Genomic DNA, 17,467 nt, shown 5'->3' on the forward strand with positions numbered 1-17,467 from the left:
ATTTTTTTGTCCCGGCAAAAGGGCCATACAATTCCTTATAAAACAAAAACCCTCATTAACACGGTCAACCGTTAATACTGGTTAATACGGCCAACGGCCACATTTTAAAATCCCAAACAGTACAATCCTTTATAATTTCACCCCGGTAATACGGCCACTCACGCTTGAATTACATTGTTTTATAGGAAAAGTGCCTGGGTAGTCCCCTTCGTCACCCAATCTAGCATAATTCACGACCAAGACGACATAGTGAACATCAACTGAAACCGAACTCATAAAATATTTGCCAGATATCCAATTTCGTAGAGACCTGCTTTAAACTGGAGGAAATATTGAAATATGCATTGTACGAGTTACAACCACCTGCACGCCAAACTTTTCTTTGTAAAAGTCACAATTGTTTTTATCTTTCTTTTTCCCCGAACTTAAATTAGCTAATAGGGATGCTTACCATTTATATAATAATAATAATAATAATAATAATAATAATAATAATAATAATAATAATAATAATAATAATAATAATAATAATAACATTTCTAATGCGCAAATTTCATGAAATGTTCAAATGCGCATGACAAGATTAAAAAACGGAATAAAAACTTAAGCTAAAATTACAATTAACAGTAAACTTACAATGATTTTAAAAAGCTAAAATTACAATTAAAAGTAAACTCACAATAATAAGAAAACTATGATAAAAATGCATGACTAAAAGGTAAGTTTTTAGCTTGGCTTTAAAAGTACTAACTGTGGTGGCAGTTCTTATGTCAAATGGTAGCGCATTCCAAAATTTCGGTGCAGCACAGGTAAAAGAACGGTCATCAAGTGTAGCTTTTGCTTTAAAACGCGGATAACTAAGAAACTTAAGTTTATCGCTAGAATTCGTTAGATTATATATGGATGGGAGCCTAAGAGAAATAAGAGACGATAAATACGTAGGCGCTAAAATTAAGAATCTTAAAAGTTATTGAAAGTATTTTAAACTGACTTTCTGTATCTAATCGGTAACCAGTGTAATTCATAAATAAGAGGCGTTACATGGCAAAATTTCTGTTCTTTAAAAATCAGTCTGGCGCAAGCATTCTGTACTCGTTGCAGCTTATTTAACAAGCAGTCTGGTAGTCCATATAAAAGACCATTGCAATAGTCAAGGCGACTTGTTATGAATGCATGGGCAAGAGTCTCGGTTGACTGCTGTGAAAGATACTTTCTGATCCGACGGATATTATAGATATAGTAAAATGAAGAGGCGCAGATTTTTGAGATATGTGTTGCCATGGACAGCCTAGAATCAAACCAAGAACCAAGATTTTTTGCAATTGGCACGGGATGAATATCTGAGTCACCCACACGTATACTGATATTGTCTAGCTTATCCAGTTGTTGTGATGTACCAATGATGAGGAATTCAGTCTTCATTTAATTTAAGATCGTTATTCAACATCCAAGACCGGATGTCTCTGATGAAGTCTTCCATATTCTTGTTCAGCTCTGTTATTCGGACTAAATGAGATGTAAACTTGTGAGTCATCAGCATAACGGTGAAGGTGGATTTCCACTGTCGCGTAAATTTTACGTGCGAACAGACGTAAATTTAGTTGGCTTTACCTACGTAGATAGAAAGAAGCGATGTATGAGCCGCGTGCGAAAACGTAAAAAGTTGAATGCTGTTCAACTTTTTACGTTTACACGCGGCTCATACATCGCTTCTTTTTACGCACGTAAAGCCAGCCAAATTCACGTCTGTACGCACGTAAAATTCACGCCACAGTGGAAATCCACCTTGAATCATGAGCAGATGATATTTAATGATCTCAAAAAGCTTACTCGTGTACAACGTGAACAATAGCGGACCCGGGCAGGAACCTTGAGGCACGCCGCATTCTAATTTAAAAGGTTTAGATAGCGACTCGTTGATCATTATCCGCTGAGTTCTTCCAGACAAAATAGTTTTTCCCTGTATACCAAATGAGTACTTAAGTCGACGTAGCATGGTGTCATGGTCAACTGTATCAAAGGCAGCACTCAAGTCGAGCAGAATTAGCAAAGTAACGCGTTGGTCGTTCATATTAAGGAGAATGTCATCCATAACTCTAAGCAGTGCAGTTTCTGTGCTGTGGTTCTGTCGATAGGCTGATTGGAACACTGGTAACAGATTGTTACAATTTAAATAATGTTGTGGTTGCTTGGCAACAACAGTCTCAACTAGCTTTGAGATAAATGCCAAATTACTCACTGGTCCTTTTTCAGAAGCGGCTTTTCATTGCTTTTTCCTAAAACTTCCAGATGCTGTCATAACCATGTTGGAGCAATATTTTGTTTCATTTGTGATACACAACAGACATGTTAATATAATTAAAGGGCATACATTTTTTATAACATCCCCACTAGCCATTTGCAGGTCCGGTACTGGTGTGAAAGACCTATATGCCGCGGTCTTGTTGCCACGTTGTTTTAGAGACATCGGAAATGCTATCTTTGACACTAGCGGAGCTACAAAAGTACTTATCCCATAATGCAATCGGATTTCGTTCTGCATTCTTTTTATTTATTTGGGTTCCTCTTTGCGGATTTTTTTCCCTCGCAATTTCCCTTCCATGAATCGCTTTATTTTATAGGAAAAGTTCGTGGGTACTCCTTCGTCACCCAATCTAGCACAATTCACGACCAAGGGCTAGAAGACATTGTGAACATCAAGTGAAGCTGAACTCATGTCCGCGGACATTATCTGTTCCGAGAAGCGAACAGTTTTCCGAGAGCGAAACTCGAGGAAAACTGTGAGCTTCGAGGAGCAGATAATGTCCAAGGACAAATATCTGGGCATATTTTAAAGCCAAATGGAGGCTATTGTGGCTATTATCCTTCAAATATTTTTCGCAACATGTAGCAACGAGCTTGAGTATTTGAACATTTCGTTTAACAGTTTAAAGTCAAGAACGTTTAGAGCGTATGTTGTTTTCTGATACTGCTTTATCAACCAGCAGGTTTATCGACCAGCAGGTTTATCTCTCCTTTTGTCACAAAAGCAAACCGTTCCCCCTTTTTGGCATTAATTTTAATTGTAAACAAGACGCGCCTTGCAATTTTTGAAATTGGGGAATATCACTTGGGGAATATTTAACAATTATTCCACGAGCGCGCGTTGGATATGAGATGATAGATAGCTAACGAGGCGCGTAGCGCCGAGTTGGCTATAATCATCTCATATCCAACAAGCGCAAGTGGAATAATTGTTTTATTAAAAACGATCAAGAAATGTAGCTGGACCTTACTGAATTCGCTGTGCAAGAATAACCAGAAGACAATTTAATGGTCGCCATTTCTCGGCCATGGAATAATGGCTCATATACCATGGCCGCTAAGCCAATCAAATCCCTCGAATTGCATTAAACAATGATTCAGTTTTTAATAACATCGGATATTCCCCAGTTTTAGCTGGGGTATATTCTGTCACGTGAGGCGTTTAGACCAATCGCGCGCGAGCGAAAATATTTGATGGATATGGCATGTAGTATTTTCAGGAACACCGGAACATCCTGGAACATCACGGAATACCCCAAAAACCCGGAACACCCACCAAGAAAACCCTTAACATCCCCCCAAAACCCGGAACACCCCCCCCCCCCCCCCACAGAAAACCCGGACACCTTCCAGAAAACCAGGAACAGCGCAAACTCTCTAAGAACTAAAGACTCAGAACACATGTAAAAAATAAGGAACGCGGAGAAATATGAAAAAAAAGAGAAAGAAACCTGAATAGGAACAATTTAAAATACCTTAATCTCGTACCCAGATCTCCCACGGTCAGGCGGAGGGGAGATCTGGTAAAGTTCGATTTGAGGCCCGGAATACGGGCCTGCCCATCATCCTTTGTCCACCGTGCTGAATGGCCGCCGGCTCGTAAGTGTGATCATTCCTGGTGAGGTTTTCGCTTTCGAGGGTGCACTTCGGAACGTTCTTCGGTCGAGAGGACAACAAAATTTGAAACTTAAACCAAAACGAAAAAGGTACTAGGAGAGATTGCAATCAACAAGCGCGGTAAATCACTTTTCTACTGAGATTAGTTCCTACCCTTTGTGACCATCTGGACCATCTTTGTAATGAAAACTGTTCCAAGAACAAATCCATCGTAATTGTGCTTTCTCCATTCAAGATCAACGTGCTTATCGACGATCAATTAAAAAGACTTAAGTCAACCGGAGTAAGCTGTACCAGTTTTCGCCTTAGATGGTAACTGTATTGAAGATACTGTAATTTACAGGCAGGGAAATGTCACATAATTTTTGTGCACCCCAAGGTAAAGGTAGCAACAGACAATGCAGAGAGTTCTTGTTGTCGAAGCTTTATCAGAAAAATTGTGTGGCCGTTGTTGTAGATGAGGCACAATAGAGTTACTGATTGGCATCTTGCTGTTAAATTTCGCATTGGAAAGTCAAATGGTTCATGTCATATTTTCATTTGCAAAGTTTCAGAAATTGTGGTCTACCAGTGATACGTAAAAATTACTTCTTCTCTTTGTAGTCTCTTCAGCTGATTTGGCCACACAAAATTTCCTTCTTCCATAAGTTAATGGTTTAAATTTCCAAACCAAATGGATTGTGTAAATGCGGCAGGTTTCTTTTACAGGCCAAAGGACACAACTCAAAGTCACTGTAATAATATAATTTGATATGAATCAGCTAAACAGGGCCTCCTCCTACCTACAACAACTGTCCAGTCCTATAACACCACAAATTCTGCCAAGCTTAATTTCCACCGATCACAAATTAGAACTAACATAGGCAAATTTACTTTCAAGTACTCTGCTTCTGTCATATGGGAAACTGTCCCCATGGCATAATTTGAAAAAAACAAAAACATTTAACAGGTTTAAGAAACTTTATAAGCCCCACCTGATCTCTTGTCAATCAAATAATATATGTTCTGTTTAATGATCAAATATAATAGAATGTAACTATCTAATAATAATAATAGAGTTAAAAATAATAATAATAATAATAATTGTCTGCTTATATTTTGATATTTGTTGTCGCTGCTGTTGTTGCTGCTGATGATGTGTTGTCCTTTTCCTTTCTTTTTGTTTGTTTGTTTGTATGTTGTTTTATTTTGTGTTTTTTTTGTTTTTATTTATTTATTTATTTATTTATTTATTTATTTATTGTTTTGTTCTTCTTTTATTAAGCTTGTCCTGTTTGGATTTCTTGCTCGGTTCAGTATATCTCTAACATACCTTAATTTACACAAAAGTAATTCTCTCTTGTACATTAATCCTAGGCTCTACAAACATTTCCTACATTTTCTAATATCTCAATAAAGCTCAGTGTCATTTCTTTGTTTACTTAAAAGTAGGTGGTGGTCAACTAGAAAGCCTTTGCTACTTTGACCACCACACACATTTTATAATTTGTACTGTATTTATTTTTATCTTGTAATCATTTGTTGTAATACTTTTCTTTCTATGTTAATGTTGTGTAAATAGTGTGAAATAAATGAACTATGAACCATCCTAGCCCTAACACCATGCTACTGTCTTGGTTATATACCAGCAAACCAGAAAGACCTGTCCGTGTAGATGGTAGGCGCCCAATTATGTCCAACATTAAAATGCTGAGTACACCCTTGCTGTTTTAAAGGTTTTTTTTTCTCAAAAATGGAAGTTTGAATTTCTTTTGGGAAATGGAGGTACCACATCTGGATTTGGGATCTGAAGAATGTTTGGTTACTTGCAACATGTGAGCAAACACTGAGCCAGTCCCTATGAGTTTCCCATTAGAGTCTTATTTGGTAGTGATGAGCTTTCCATTTCAGTAGTTCTTGATTCACCTTTATCACATAACACTTGAAAAGTTTTCACCTGAAATTTATGTTAAGTTTAGGGGACATGCCCCCTCAACTGCGTCTTTGATGACAAGTTAATAAAGGTTATTATTTTACACATAGGAGTCCACAGGCTCGAAAATTAGAACCACATAATACACAAGTCTAATAACATTTTACTCTTGATATGAAGAACAAAGGTCATTATCTGCATTTGATCCTTGATTTCAGCAAAAAAAATAATAACAATAATAATAGGAAGGTGTGAAGGTCTTTTGGGCTCATAAAAGTAGCAAATGGCAGATAAATAGAAAACAAATAAAAAAAATATTTCCACTATTTGTTTTCCTGTGCATGTCTGTGTGTTCTAATGAACTGTCACCCATTTCTGCAGCAAAACAGCTTTCACAGTAAGCTGATCTTCAGTAACCGTGAATCCCTAAGTATTCCATAACCATGGCCTTCCATAGCCAGGAAATAACATTTAATCAAACTGTGAGACACAAACCCACTGCAGGGAAGTGGTGGGGAAAAGAAACTTTGAAAACGGTGCCTGTCTTGGATGAAAATTCCTTGTTGATGCCAATTCCTTGAGCAAAAAAATTTTCTTATATTGATATTTGCACCCATGTCAGGTCCTAACTTTTCTTAATATTAAGACCAGCAACACAAAATTATGTTCAAGGACTTTTCACACAAGTACATAAAAAATATCAGAACAGTGAACCTTGAACCTTTAAGCCCCAGTAGTGATCAGTATCAAAATTTCTCCTAATAATATTAATACACAATCAAGGAGAGGTCATGAGATCACCAGTGGTGAAATTTCTTGATATTTCAACAACTTCCCTATAATGCTACTATGAAAAATGGACATGTAGAGACCAGTAAGGAGAAACTGTAAAAGGTTAAAAGCTAATAAATACAGAGCCACATTGTTAGTGATTATCGCAGCTTCTTTTATGCTTCGTCCTTCCACCACCCCACACGTCAAAAAGGGCTTATAAGTTACTTGAGAATCCCTTTTTATTCAGCCTTCTCATTATCCATTTTCTGGTAATTATATTGTCTTATTCTAATGGAAAGAATAACAACATCCCAGTGAATGACTACAGTTTTTTCTTAATTAATTGCATCTTTGTTCAGGGGGCACGACATCAGAGTACAGCAAACGAGGAACACTTTCCTCAGTATTCCCTACAGCGAAGATTGTTGTCATGACAACAACAGCAACAGAAAAACAACCAAACTACAATCATACAAAGTTTGAATATGAAAGATTTAAGGAGTACTACAAAGGCACTCCTATCTTAACACAAAGTAATGTTGACCAGTTTGATTAAATATTTTTGCCCATAGCAGATGAACTTGTCACCACCAATGTCAAAAATGAAGCCTGTCTATTATTTACTCATCATTAGTACTGTGTGGAGTTGGGGGTGCCTTTTTGGGTGGAAAGCTTGGGGATCACCAGTTCTACCTTACTCCCCAAATTCCTCAAAATGCACATTTGGCTCAGTCTCATTCTCTACAGACTGACAATGAATATTATTTGCCACAATCTTTGGGAATGGGGTTTGATTCTCGATGTGTTGGAAGGATAATAATTTATTCATTTTGGTCTTCCCCAAACTATGGAAAGTTTTTTCCAAGAAAATGGAAGAGACGGGAAGCCTGCTACATCAAAACTTTACTTTAACAACAATCGTATTGGTGCAAATATTGAAGAAATGCAACCCATATTGACAGATTAGTGTAAATACCCCAGAAATCTGTGCAGGGGAAAATTTTTGCTTGTAACCACTTTGGTTTTGGCTTTTGTGTGAGAAATGCAGCTGTTGTGATATCTGTTGTCCGAAATGACTGTCATTGCTCTTAATTATGTGTTGAGCTGTGTCCAGCTGTTTTAGCCCTTGAAGATATTCACATCACTGATAGGAACTTTAGGAACTTGCTTCTCCCTAGAAATCAGGTGGAAGAAATTAAGGCAGAGTTAGCAAGAAATAAAGGAGAAACTGAGGCCAGTGATAACTATTTGTATCAGAGAATGTGCTCAGGATTAACAATGGAAGTAGTAAATGAAGTGTGTTTAGTACTTCAAGGACTCCATACTAATGATAAAATAATGGAGAAATTCCCCTATCTCGAAGAAAAGAACAATGGCAAAAAGATTCTAAAATCTATAAGTCAAATCCAAAGAGGCATGTCCGCCTTTTAAAACTACTTCTTTTCCAAAGCCATCACAAGCATAGACCTGCAAAACATTAGGTGGTGCAGACATGTAAACCAATGTCCCCATTTTTATTTTAGAGGAAGGCTAGTTGATATTTTGGATCCAAATTGTTTTTAACTCAGTAGGTGGGGGAGAGGGGATAAAATTAAACTAACTACACTTACATAAAGAGACCTAATCGGTTCAGACAAGGTGTTCTCTTTTGTAGTACAGGTTTCATTACTATTATTTTGGTGGTCATAAGTCAGACATTTTTCATTTCTCTTAGCTGAGGGGTGGAAGGGATATTGATCTCACCAAATGAATAATATTATTGTGTGGACACTATCAATTTCTCCAAAGTCCTATGAGAGATGTTGTATGGATCTTGAAGGAATAAGCACACTGGCCTGAAGGGACTAATATTATAATATGAAGTCTCTTACTCAAAGTCCAGTTCAATTTATAGAAGAAAAATAGTCTTTTAATTAGCAGAAGACAAAAACTGAAGTGAAAATATGCTGGCAAATGCGGCCCGCGTGTTCAGTATTTTGGGGAAATTAATTTGCGTTTACTAAATAAATAATCATTTTACAAAAAAATCCATTTTTTGTCAAGAAATACAAAAAAAAAATAAAATAAAATATGACCTACCTCCATTTTTTCCCCAAAAGTAAGCAAGCTTATATCCATCGTGTTGGAAACTTGTGTAATTTGGCAAGGCCGTTTGAACGTTACTGCAAACTCTTTTCGGCTAAAGTCGCTGTTGTCTTCCGAAAATACAATTTCTCACTGTTCTCTCCCCACACAAAGGGCATGTATGTATTAAAACGTCGCATAACAATCTTCATCGGAGCGAAAACTTTTCCGTGTTTTTGTTTCTTCCCCGAACTGAGCGAAAACCAAACACAGAGGGAAAGAGCCAATCACAGAGCAGATTAGAATGAGGCATTCTTAATTCTGGTAACCAACCAGAAATGGCGTTGTATCGAACTTTACCAGATCTCACATTTCGACATTCCCGAACCAACTGAGATCAGGGTACGAGATTAAAAATACCTAGGACACGAGAAGCGCAATTATACTTCACCTTTTGTTGCTTTCTTTAATGACACAACGCTTTCGTGCCGCTATCACGGGTAACTTAAACATCCTTGAAAGCATAAAATGTCAAAAGATATTGTAGAAACAGGAAGGAGTTTGAAAATTATGAACTGATGCTACGCAAGAGAGGATCAAGGGGTACCAATTGATCCTCTCTTGTATAGGATGATTGTACAAAAACGTTTCCAAACTGATTAGTGTCGTTTAAATTGAATTTTACTCAAAACATTGTAAGGTAAACAATGTCATGAAAATGAATTACAAACGTTATATGAAAAGAGTTATATGTTATATTGAGATTCAGTCACTTGTTTTCTCCTTGTTACCATGCGTTCACGTATCTAAAAGAAATAAAGCTAAAACTGAACCAGGGATAAACTTGAACTTAGCAGCTATATAAACCAAACAAAGCACAGCAACAATAGCAAAACAAGGAATAAATTCTAGCAGGCTCTCAGACCGAACTCCTTTATAATAATTTTTGTGGCACTCTGTGAGTTGCAATCCTTCAGAGATGACCAGCGTGCACGGCAGAAATGACAGCTCCACTGCTTGCTTGCACGCGACTCGAAGATGACAATGCGCGTCCGTTTTCCGCGCAGCCGTATACAGTTGTCCTGTTTTAGGGTCTTTGTAAGACCGCCTCGCCTTTCTGCATGGCCACACAAAAATCGAAAGGTGCGTTGGTAACGGTTCCTGATGATAAATGAAGTAGCCCCCTGTATCTTTGACAAACTTTTATTCGGGAACTGTCATCGGCTTTAAACGGAAAGGATTTATATTAGGAATTATGCTTTGAGTTAAATGTAATGTAAATATATGAAACATACAAACCAAACAAAGCACAGCAACAATAATAAAACAAAGAAATAAATTCTAGCAGGCTGTCAGACCGAACTCCTTTATAACATAGTTTTTGTGGCACTCTGTGAGTTGCAATCCTTCAGAGATGACCAGCGTGCACGGCAGAAATGACAGCTACACTGCTTGAACGCACGCGACTCCAAGACGATAATGCGCGTCCGTTTCCCGCGTGGCTGTTTAAGGATCTTTGTAAGACCGCCTCTCCTTTCTGCATGGCCACACAAAAATCGAAAGGTGCGTTGGTAACGGTTCCTTATGATAAATGAAGTGGCCCCCTGCATCCTTGACAAACTTTTATTCGGGAATTCATCGGTTTTAAACGGAAGAGATTTATATTCAAAATAACGCTTTGAGTTAGAAATTGATTTTGTATTTTAACATTTTATTTTTGTCCTGTCACAAAACCAACACGGTTGCATTTTTTGAAAGCAAAATAGAACACGCAGGTGCACATGTGAGACTTGCTGTCAGTCTGACTGAATGTAACTAGTATTTACATTATATTGCGTGCTATTTTTCACTGGATCTGGCCTTTATCCCTTATTATTGCTATTCAATCTAGCGTCGTGAAGCACCAGCAGTATTCCCACCTAGGTTGTTATTGAAGTATTTATTTCTTTTTAAAAGATCCTTCTGGGGAAGGGAGTTTAAGCATCGTGAATGATGTCATTGTATTGTTTCTGTGAAGGGTGGTTTATCTGAGGAGAAGTATAAAGATAATAGACACAACCCAAGTCCCTTCTTTATTTGATTTAATTTTCAGATTTCACGGCTGTTAATTAATTTAAACGTTTATTACTATCTTTTTGTTGAGCTCTTCACAATGCAAAAGCAAAATAGGTTTTTCCATTTCTCGGAAGGATGTCTTACACAGTACTGAGTACTTTGCATTTTTACCGATTCAAAGCAAAATATATTTTTAGTCAGCTTCACAAATAGCTATTTTGAGAACTATACCTAATGTTAGTTCCTGCAAGAGAGGATAGACTGCGAGCCGTCCCTTTTTCAGTCAGTAGGCATCGAGACTTGGCAGGACTGGAGACGGAGTGAAGGAGTCGAGAGGGGAACTGGAGAGAGGCGTTATTTTCCCCTCTCCATCTCCACCCAGTTTTCTCTCTCATATAAATATGCCCGCAAAAAAAATAATAATAATGAAATATGTGAATTTAAAGCGCTTGTAAATATTTTCGAGATTGTGAAGATTAAATAGAATAAAGATCCTCGCAGTAAGTACGTAACTTAAGCAGTTGCGAAAAGAAAGCCTGAAAAAATTCAGGCTTGAATGGGATTCGAATCCACGACCTCTGCGATGCCGGTGCAGTGCTTTACCAACTGAGCTATCAAGCCAACTGGGAGCGATCATGACTAAAACACCACAAGAATGCATACGGGTAACATACGGGTAACCTACGAGTAACATACGGAACATACGGATACATACGAATACATACAACTAACATACGAGTAACATACGGATACATACGACTAACATACGGGTACATACGAATACATACGAGTAATACGAATGTCTTTCTCAGAAAGGAAGCTCTAATTGTAAGCCTTGCAAGCATTTTTCACGTCAGCAAACACCCACCCGGTTCAGTTTGAGGGGCCGTTAAATTTAGTCACAGTAAAATAAATTCACATGGAGTGCAAAACCATTAGCTTGCGCTACAAGATGACAATATATTTTGGATGGCGCTGACGTCGTATGACGTCAGCAGATCCGCCATCTTGATTTCACTATTTCACCTTAGTTGGTTATGAGAAATGGCAAAAAACCAGTGCGAAATTAAGCCAGAAAGCTTAAATGTAACTATGTACATGTAAAAATGTCGAATTTTGGGAACAGTTGATACATTAAAAAATTCCCCAAGCTATAAACGAACAGCTGCTTAAAGTTTCAGCAACAGAGTAAATCTCCTTTCCAAAATTTGCAAAATCTGAGGCGGGTGGCGATCAACATCCCCCCCCCCCCTCCCCCACCCCTCAAACTGAACCGGGTACGTGTTTGCTGACGTAAAAAATGCTTGCAAGGCCTATAATTAGAGCTTCCTTTATGAGAAAAACATTCGTATTACTCGTATGTATTCGTATGTATCCGTATGTCAGTCGTATGTATCCGTATGTTACTCGTATGTTAGTCGTATGTATTCGTATGTATCCGTATGTTCCGTATGTTACTCGTATGTTACCCGTATGTTACCCGTATGCACTCGTGTGGTGTTTTAGTCATGATCAACTGGGAGCTGGTCATATTGCAAGTTCGTGGATGAATAAATAAATGTAAATATATGAAACATACTAACGTAATAACGTACTAATTGCAAGGATCTTTCTTCTATTTGATCTTTCATCTGCAGTTCAAAATATATATTTCATATATTTACATTTATTTATTGTGAAGATTGTAAAATTTTCGAGATTGTGAGATTGTAAAATTAGGACAACTTTTCGAGGCTTCTACCTCTTCATCAGCGGCCGGTTCCTAAAGCTTACTTCGATAAGTGGAGGCATTCTGAGTATTTTACAAACACATTCTGAGGTGTTCCGGGTTTTGGGGGTGTTCCGTGATGTTCCGGGATGTTCCGGTGTTCCGCTGAAAATACTGCATGCCTGAAATATTTGCCAGATCTTCAGTTTCGTAGAGACCTGCTTCAAACTCGAGGAAATATTGAAATATGCATTGTACGATTTACCACCACTCGCACGCCATACTTTTCTTCGTAAAAGTCACAATTGTTTTATCTTTCTATTTCTCCGAACTTAAATCAGATCTCCACGAAACTTCACGGTATGACTCAGGACCCTTGGCCGAGTTGGCCAGCAATTGCTCACCTCAAATTCACCGGGGAATTCGAAAAAACTTAAAGATTTTTATTGGCTGCCCCGTAACGAGCACCGAAACGATTTTTCTTACTTTGCAGAAATCCTATCTCGGTTGAGCTGGTAACTAATTTGAGCCTGCGATTATTTAATCCATGCGTGACACAATAGCGTCCAATAGCGTGGCTTACAGACGCTCCTGTTTCTGTTGGGAAAAGAAAGTTGGACCTGATAAAAAGCTTACAAGAAAACAGATAAAAAGCTTTAACCGCACATGTCTCTCAAAACAGGCAGAGAAGATTTTTGGCAATCGACAGCTAGGAGCACTATCAGAGAAAGATGTTTGACCATTTTCAACCACGCACTCTTGAGCGATGTAAAGTTCGTCGTTCGAGTCTCCAAGAGCGGAAGTGAAAGCAAGACAATTCCAGCTCACAAGTTTGTGTTGGCGATCAGCAGTCCAGTGTTTTTTGCCATGTTTTACGGTCAACTAGCGGAGAAGAAAGATTATGTCAACATCTCTGATTGCGAATATGAAAGTCTGTTGGAGTTGTTTCGTTTCATGTACAGCGATGAGGCGAACTTGACCCCGGACAACGTGATGCAGTTGATGTATTTGGCGAAAAAATACATACTGCCTTCTCTGGCCGACAAATGCTCCGCCTACCTCCAAGAGAATTTGAACGCGTCAAACGTGTTTCACGTGTTGCCAGACGCAAAGAAATACGAAGAGAAAGATCTGTTGGATGACTGCTGGAAAGTGATCGAGAAGGAAACGGAGGAAGCTGTGAAATCAGATGGTTTCATCACAATCGAAAGGTCAATACTTGAAGAATTAGTTGAGATAGATTCATTGAGCGTCAAGAGGAAGTGGAATTATTCAAAGCAGTCGATTGCTCAATCTCGTACCCAGAGTCCTCAGGCTTTTTGGTCAGCGGGGCGGCGCCAGGAGAGACTCTGGGATAATGGAAAAATTTAATTTTTTCGATTGGTTGTCTGCATAACAATGGAAGACCGACAGGAAGTCCGTTGGTCATTTGCGGAAGTTAACCAAACCGGAAACCCCCCAACCAACTTCCTTGTTTTGGAGGGCGATTTGAAATGTCAAACTCGCTGTTTTGTAATTTTTATGTGTGTGTCACGGTTATTTTATGTTATTTTTTCCATACCAAAAATAAGAAGGACTCCAATTCAAAGACGGGTTTTGAATTATGTCAGTGAAACAATTTCTAGCCGACTAAACATTAGCCGTTTGATCGTAGGAAGTTTGCCACTACTGTCATTCGACGGTTTAAATGACACGGCCAAATGCGAGCAGTTTAAACTGATTACTGTCACTGTTGCAAAAAATTATTTTCGGAAAATATCATTATATCAGTCAGTTTGGGAGAAAAAGCGGAAGGAGAACGAATTGGTGAAGCCGTTCGCAAGTATTATAATGGAAACATTAAACGTATTAGAGAGGACATTGGTGTCGTCAACGCACTAAATATTTCGAACATGTTATTTGCTAGTGAAGGTTATCATGGAAAAATAGAGAAGTTCTTCAACATCTATAAACCTTGTCGTAGATAAAAATTTGGAGATGACTGATCTGGTGTGGAGTGGAGTCCATCTCAGGTTGCCGTTTCGATTAATTCCCTTTCGGTTTTGCCACAAGGGAAACGCTGAAGACATCTCTACGATGATCAAACACCGCACACGAGAGCAAAGGTTTCACTTTTGTCAGTCACGGCCCATGGCCAGCTTGCCAAAGAAAAATAAGTCAGAAAAAAAATTGCCCCTTTGAGGCGGAGGTAATGGTGTGTTGAACATTTTTCTTAAATTTTGAGAGATTTTGTTTTGAGAATTTTGGCAGATTTTGTTCTAACTGTTCCATATTCCATGCAAAATAAGAACAGTTATATGTCCTAAAAAGTGTAAAGGGCGTGGTGTTAAGTTACCTTCAGATGACGGTTTAATCTCAAATGTAATAGTACATACAGATTTAAAGATTATTTTTACAGGATAGGGGCAGTTGAGAATAAAGACTTGTTGTTTGTTACTTACTACCATCTTCTCTGCAAGAAAGTCAACACACTGTCTGTGACAGTGAAGAGCCACCCAACTTGACAAGTCAAAAAACAGGTGTAGATAATACTGAAGCCTGAAGCTAGACTTCGAAATGCAGAAGTACCTTAAAATCTTTGCATTTATTTACTTCCCACATGTACACAGACAAACAATGAAAAGAAAAAAACTCAAGTAGTGGAGTGGATCAGGCTCAATAAAAGAAATCAATATGAGGCTTTTGAATATTAAGCCTCCTCAATCTTAAAATATACAAAAGTTATAACATAATATATTGCTTGGAGTTTTTATATAACTCAACAAATAATGTACACTGAGTTTAAAATAAAGATGGCAAAAATTTGAAGGTAATGATAGTTTAACTGTACTCTGTTAATGTGCTGTACATTAATAGATGTAAGTAAAAATAATCTACCCTTTTTAAAATATTATTTTTCCCTTCATCTGAAAAAACATGCAGATACTCCATTGACGTAGTATGAGACAAGAAAACTGTGGGTTCCCTTGCAGACAAATATTCCTGTTGAGAGGCCAAAGCAATTATGCTGTTGCAAAGTGTGAAATCATGTCTAAAGTACCATTTGTTATTAAAAAAAAAAAAAAGCGGTGGTGTGACTTTCTGTGCTATATGTTATAAGGAAGAACACCAAGTCTTCCCTTGAAGGGTTCAATTGGGAGGCTATTATTGAGATAGAGGAGAAGGCCCCTGCTCGATTTCATTCTACTGCAAGTGTACCTGTTGTACATAAACATGGAAGCCAAGTACCCCAAGTTTGTGTGGCATATGACCTGTAGATAATGCTTGCACAGCCTTGTGCAGAATTAAGTGACCACTTTTATCATAATTATATCCTTAACAAACACTCCACTTGTAATTGGCAAATTTACTAACATAATTATTTCGGCAGTGGATGGATTTTACTGAATAATTTGGTGAAAACAACCCCTTCTATCATTTCTTCATGTAATATTCATTCATGTAATTATTATTGCTAGTAAATATTAGCAAGAAATTTGTGGTAGCCAGCAGGGTTTAGCATAAAAATTATACTTCTTGGTGAATCATATCGTTACTTGTTATTTTGCACTGATAATCAAACAAAAGAAAAAACTTTCAGACACTACAATACTAGCTTGCAAAAAAAACTACATTCAATATTTACTAAAGAATCACAAGTCTATAAAATATATATGTTGAACATTCCAAGGATTCGACTGGGTCCTTTACTCCCTTCCCCTTCCCTGTTGGGGGTAACTAATAAAATTATGTATAACCATTATCTCATCGAGTATATAGAATTTTTAAGTATAATTTGTTAACAAAACCGTTAATTATAGAGTGATTATACAATGAAACATAAAGTTTTACAGTCAACGCTTGTTAGACCCCCCCCCCCCCCCCCCACAAAAAAAATTAATAAATTACTATTCAATATATTTTATGGGTTAAAGAAACATCACTAGCCTTATTGTTTATTCTGTTAACAAGCTTAAAAGAAATTTGAAACATCTTTAGATACAGTTTTGTAACTGATGGTACGACAAATTTATATGATTTTGAATTATTATTTTGAATGTGTATTTCCATTGTTCTAGACCTTTGATCAATGCAGCTCACTAGGCTTGGTCCAGTCCCACAAACATTATGCAATATGCTGGATGACTTAGATTGTGGCCTATAGACAATCAGAGCCCAGGATGGGCTTGAAATAAGAGTCACGTTTGACAATTTTCAGTTTTAGTTCTTAGCTAACATTATTGTCAAGGGACCACAAATTCCCACAAGCGCTGTATAACTTACACAGTTCAGCAAAGGTCTCACAACACTGTGCCAATCATTCAGGATATTGGGGAGTTTGATAATAGTAATTATCTGTCGTCAAAGCAAGAGCTGCAAGATCAGAGAAGAGATTATATTACACTATTCAGCAGAGTGTTGGTTGAGTATAATACTTCCCTTGCCCGAAGTCAATTAAATGTTTTATACCTAATCACATCACCATTGAGCCGACTCAAAAGAAATGGCAAATCATTCAGAAATTATCAATTTACCAGTAATGTGCCCTTATCAATCAGAATACATTAGGTAATGTGTGTCAGTATCTGAGCTATCTGACTCAGCTCTTAGTTAAAGTGTACACTCCACGACCAGATGAAGTCAGGCCCCACCAAAATTTATGTCAATTAATTTAATATAAACATAATTTCCCCAATCTATTGAACCCTTCTCTGTGCTTCCTACACTGCACCCAAATTTATTAGAGAACTCACATAAGATAGTTTTAAATTATTTTACCTTGATTACATTTATACAAGAACAGACTAAGGAGGTTATCTGCATGGTATAGAAATTGGCTGACTAAATGAAGTACCATAGGGAGGATATCAACAGTCTCTCAACAATCACATTATAACCAATTTACTTATGAGAGGTGGCATGATTACCACACTCCATACAGTTCTCATATATAATTATTACTCTGTGGTTAGACAGAATAGCTAACTAATTAAACCTCAGCACAACTCACTATCCTTATTTTCAAAGCCTGTAATGGCACGATTATCCAATCT

General features: G+C 37.6%; 1 protein-coding gene and 2 long non-coding RNA genes across 3 annotated transcripts in view; 2 read left to right on the forward strand and 1 right to left on the reverse strand.

The window, feature by feature from the left end:
- The window catches only part of LOC146483453 (glycine receptor subunit alphaZ1-like), a 178,975-nt gene that overhangs the window by 76,742 nt on the left and 84,766 nt on the right, over positions 1 to 17,467 (forward strand). The gene's annotated exons all lie outside the window — the stretch shown is intronic.
- Positions 1 to 17,467, forward strand: part of LOC146483464 (uncharacterized) — a 58,010-nt gene that overhangs the window by 5,748 nt on the left and 34,795 nt on the right. The gene's annotated exons all lie outside the window — the stretch shown is intronic.
- On the reverse strand, positions 7,498 to 9,083 carry LOC146483466 (uncharacterized). The gene is made up of 2 exons (XR_014863745.1): positions 8,687 to 9,083; positions 7,498 to 7,781 (listed from the first exon to the last, which is right to left on the reverse strand). It is a non-coding gene; the product is annotated as an uncharacterized LOC146483466 (long non-coding RNA).

This window comes from Pavona decussata, unplaced genomic scaffold (genome assembly GCF_977016875.1).
Source record: "Pavona decussata unplaced genomic scaffold, jaPavDecu1.1 SCAFFOLD_38, whole genome shotgun sequence".
Lineage (NCBI taxonomy): Eukaryota > Metazoa > Cnidaria > Anthozoa > Scleractinia > Agariciidae > Pavona > Pavona decussata.